This window comes from Chiloscyllium plagiosum, chromosome 13 (genome assembly GCF_004010195.1).
Source record: "Chiloscyllium plagiosum isolate BGI_BamShark_2017 chromosome 13, ASM401019v2, whole genome shotgun sequence".
Taxonomy (NCBI): Eukaryota; Metazoa; Chordata; class Chondrichthyes; order Orectolobiformes; family Hemiscylliidae; genus Chiloscyllium; species Chiloscyllium plagiosum.
The window spans coordinates 4,279,929-4,285,051 of NC_057722.1; positions in this window are offsets into that span (position 1 = coordinate 4,279,929).

A 5,123-nucleotide genomic window follows, 5' to 3' on the forward strand; every position below is an offset into this window, starting at 1 on the left:
GCCAGTTCTGTATCCAAATGGCTAGTTCTCACTGTGTTCCATGAGATCTAACCTTGCTAATCAGTCTCCCATGGGGAACCTTGTCAAACACCTTACTGAAGTCCATATAGATCACATCTACTGCTCTGCCCTCATCAACCTTCTTTGTTACTTCTTCAAAAAACTCAATCAAGTTTGTGAGACATGTTTTCCCACACACAAAGCCATGTTGACTATCCCGAATCAGTCCTTGCCTTTCCAAATACATGTACATCCTGTCCCTCAGGATTCCCTCCAACAACTTGCCCACCACCGACATCAGGCTCACTGGTCTATAGTTCCCTGGCTTGTCTTTTACTGCCCTTCTTAAACAGTGGCACTACGTTTGCCATCGTCCAGTCTTCCGGCACTTCACCTGTGACTATCGATGATACAAATATCTCAGCAAGAAGCCCAGTAATCACTTCTCTAGTTTCCCACAGAGTTCTCGGGTACACCTGATCATTGGGGATTTATCCACTTTTAACCTATCCTTTCGATAGAACATAGATCCTCGGACATTTAGTTCCCAGCCCTAATCCTCTTGCAGCCCACAACACCATACCTACCAATTTACATCTGAGCTACAAGCTCATCTACCTTGCTTGGTGTACTGCATGTACTTAAGTACAACACCGTCAATCCTACATTGACTGTCCCCTTCTCATCTTTGTCCCCTTTACCTGTTGTGCATGAAGTTAGATTCCTGATCTTTCCATACTCTCTGTCCTATTACCTGTTCTGGAAACTTTAATAACCTCTACTGAGATTTTCTCACGTTTAACATTTACTATAATTTTCTATACAACTGAACTCACCCCTAACTATTTACTGAAAGCTCTATCTACAGCCCTGCTTATGTAATTTGGCAGGAATTTGCAAGGTATTGTTTTTTGGTAAAATAAACAAAGGCACAATTTATACAATTAAATGTAGGGTCTTAGGTAATGTTAGGGGAAAGTGAGGACTGCAGATGCTGGAGTACCAGAGTTGAAAAATGTGATGCTGGAAAAACACAGCAGGCCAGGCAGCATCCGAGGAGCAGGAGAATCGACGTTTCGGGCAGCACACCATCCTCATTCCTGAAGAAGGGCTTATGCCTGAAACGTCGATTCTCCTGCTCCTCGGATGCTGCCTGGCTTGCTGTGTTTTTCTAGCACCACATTTTTCAACTCTTAGGTAATGTTGCAGATCAGAAAAACCTTTGGACTCAGGTACATAATTGTTTGATGTTTTCATCACATATAGATGGGGTGGTTCGGAAGATGTTTAGTATGTTTGCCTCCATTGCTCAGAGCTTCGAGTATAGGAGTTGGGACATTGTGTTGAGGTTGTATAGGATGTTGGAGAGGCCTCTTCTGGAATACTGTGCTCACTTCTGATCCCCCTGTTATAGGAAGGATATTACTAAGCTGGAGAGGGCTCAAGAGAGATTCACCAGCAAATTGCTAGGAATGAAGGGTTTGAGTTATGAGGCTGAATAGACTGTGACGTTTTTCACTGGAGCTCAGGAGGTCAAGAGATAACCTTATACAGGTCTATAAAATCATGAAGGATATAGATAAGGTGAATGGCGAGTGTCTTTTCCCTCAGGTGGAGGATTTCAAGATTTGGGGGCTTAACTTTAAGGTGAAAGGAGAAATATTTTAAAAATGCATGAGAGGCAATTTTGTTCCACACGAGAGTAATTCATGTGTTGCATGAACTTCCAGAGGAAGTGATGGATGTGGTTACAGTCACAAAGTTTAAAAAATATTTAGCTAATTACACAAATAGGAACTGTTTGGTGGATATGGGCCAAGCGCAGGCACGTGTGGGACTAGTTTAGTTTTGGTTTATGGTCAGCATGGACTGGTTTGATCAAAGGGTCTGTTTCCATTCTGTATAACTCTATGGCTGTGGGCCCAGCATGATTCAGGTGGAGCCCATTCCATCGGAACACCTCCCTCCTTTCCCAGTGCTGGTGATAATGGCCCATGAATCTGAACCCATTTCTCCCACATATTTCCTTCTTTAATCTTGTTGACCCTGTGCCAATTAGCTTGTGGGTCAGGTACTGAACTGGAGGTTACTATCTTTTAAGTTCTGTATTTTAATTTAGCCCCTAGCTGTTCATGTGCCCTCAGCAGAACCTCTTTCCTCTTTCTACGTATATCATTGATACCCATGTGCACCACTACAACTGGATCTTTCCTCTCCCACTCCAAGTTCCTCTGCAGACCAAATGAGATATCCTGAACTCGGGCACCACACTCGCAACACGGCCTCTGGAACTCTCGATCCTGGCCCTGGAGAGCAGTATCTTTTCCCCTGACTATACTATCCCTGATTACAACTACATTTCTCTTTTCTTCCCCATCTTAAATGACTCCCCATTCTCACCCACACAGGGAGCAAGAACCTCCAACCTGTTTGACAAGTAGCACCTTTAGCGCCACCTCCTGGATCCAGTCTACCTGCCTCGCTTGAAGTCACACCCTCCTGTTCCTAACCACTGAGCATATTCAAGGTAGTTAACCTAAGGGGGTGTGACTGCCTCCTGAAACAGTGTCCAGGTTACTCTCCCACTTCCTGATGAGTCACTGTCTTTGAAGCTCAGACTCTGGCTCATCTTTCTTTTTAATTTCAAAAATATACTTTATTCATAAAAATATTTTGATGATCTGTACAGCTGGTCATGCCATACACATGTAAACATTCCATTTCTTTACATATAAAGATCGAGTAATCATTCGTATATACAGGTCTGTACATTTACTATCCACATATTTAGCTGAGGCATCAGTGGAGCCCACTTACTGCGTCGGACCCCTGTGCTTAGGCAGGCAGACGTTACACGGTGGTCTTTCCCCACCGCGCCTTGGCGGCAGCTGCCCCAAGCTTCAGCGCATTCCTCAACATGTAGTCCTGGACCTTGGAATGTGCCGGTGTGCAGCACTCAGTCGGGGTCAGCTCCTTCAGCTGGAAGATCAATAGGTTTCGGACAGAACAAAGAGCTTCCTTCACTGAGTTGATGATCCTCCAGGCACAGTTGATGTTCGTCCCGGGAAACAGACCATAGAGCACGGAGTCCCGCGTCACGGTGCTGCTCGGGACGAACCTCGACAAACACCACTGCATTCCTCTCCAGACTTCCTTTGCATGGGCACATTCCAGAAGGAGGTGTGTGACAGTCTCGTCCCCCCCGCAGCCGCTTCGAGGGCAGCGTGCGGTGCGGCCTTGTGGTCAAAGGTGTTTTTCTTCATAAACTTCTCCACGAAGGACAGGTGATACGGAACGGTCCAACTACTCGGAGCGTTCCGCGGCAGCGAGGCCAGGCCCATCCTTCGCAACACCGGGGACAGGTAGAACCTCAGTACGTAGTGACACTTGGTGTTTGCATACCGGGGATCCACGCACAGCTTGATGCAACCACACACAAAGGTGGCCATCAGGGTGAGTGTGGCATTGGGTGTGTTTTTTCCCCCATTGCCTAGAGCTTTGTACATCAAGTCCCTTCGGACCCTGGCCATCTTTGACCTCCATATGAACTGGAAGATGGCCCGGGTGACTGCGACATCATAGGTTCTGAGAATAGGTCAGACCTGTGCCACGTATAACAGCAATGACAGTGCCTCACACTTGATGACCAGGTTTTTTCCCGCGATGGAGAGCGACCGTAGCGTCCATCTGCCCAGTTTCTGCCTCACTTTGCTGATATGCTCCTCCTAAGACTTTGCACACGCCCCAGCCCCCCCGAACCAAATACCCAGCACCTTCAGGTGGTCGGTCCTGATGGTGAAAGGGATATAGGATTGGTCGGCCCAGTTCCTGAAGAGCATGGCCTTGCACTTGCCTCGGTTGAACTTGGCCCCCTAGGCCTGTGTGAACTGGTCACATATGCACATGAGTCTGCGCACGGACAGCGGATCCCAGCAGAAAACGGCGACATCATCCATGTACAGAGAGGCCTTAACCTGCAGGCCCCCGCTGCCAGGAATAGTCACCCCTCTCAGACTCGCATCCTTCCTGATGGACTCGGCAAATGGCTCTATGCAGCACACAAACAAGGCAGGAGAGAGAGGGCAGCCCTGCCTGACTCCAGATCTGACTCCAATTCCTGAAGAAGGGCCTGTGCCCGAAACGTCGAATCTCCTGTTCCCTGGATGCTGCCTGACCTGCTGTGCTGTTCCAGCAATAAAGTTTCAACTCTGACTCCAGATCTGACTGGGAAGCTATCTGATTCCCACCCATTGATTGAGACTGCACTGACAATGTTGGTGTCGAGCAATCTGATCCAATTGCAGATTCCCTCCCCAAAGCTCATTTTGGAGAGAACATTTCTCATATACCTTTGTGATATCCTGTCAAAGGCTTTCTCCTGGTCCAGGCTGATGAGGCAGGTGTCCAACCCCCTGTCCTGCATGTAGGTGATCGTATCCCTGAGGAGTGAGAGACTCTTAGCGATCTTCCTGCCCGGTACAGCACAGGGTCAGGGTGGATCACTGATCCCAGAGCAGACCTGACCCAGTTGGCGATGACCTTTGCTAAGGTTTTGTAATCTGCATTTAATAGTGAGATTTGTCTCCAATTTTTGAGTTCCTCCCTCTGCCCCTTCCGCTTGTAGATGAGGGTGATGATGCCTTTCCTCATGGATTCACTCATGGTACCTGCCTGAAGCATACTGACATACACCTCCAGCAGGTCCTGGCCAATCAAGTCCCACACAGCAGAATAGAGCTCGACCGGTAAGCTGTCGCTTCCGGGAGTTTTATTCATAGAGTCATAGAGATGTACAGCATGGAAACAGACCCTTCGGTCAAAATTGTCCATGCAGACCAGATATCCCAACCCAATCTAGTCTCACCAGCCAGCACCCGGCCCATATCCCTCCATATACCCATCCAAATGCCTCTTAAACGTTGCAATTGTAACAGCCTCCACCACTTCCTCTGGCAGTTCATTCCATACATGTACCACCCTCTGCGTGAAAAGGTTGCCCCTTAGGTCTCTTTTATATCTTTCCCCTCTCACCCTAAACCTATGCCCTCTAGTTCTGGACTCCCCAACCCCAAGGAAAAGACTTTGCCTATTTATCCTATCCATGCCCCTCATAATTTTGTAAA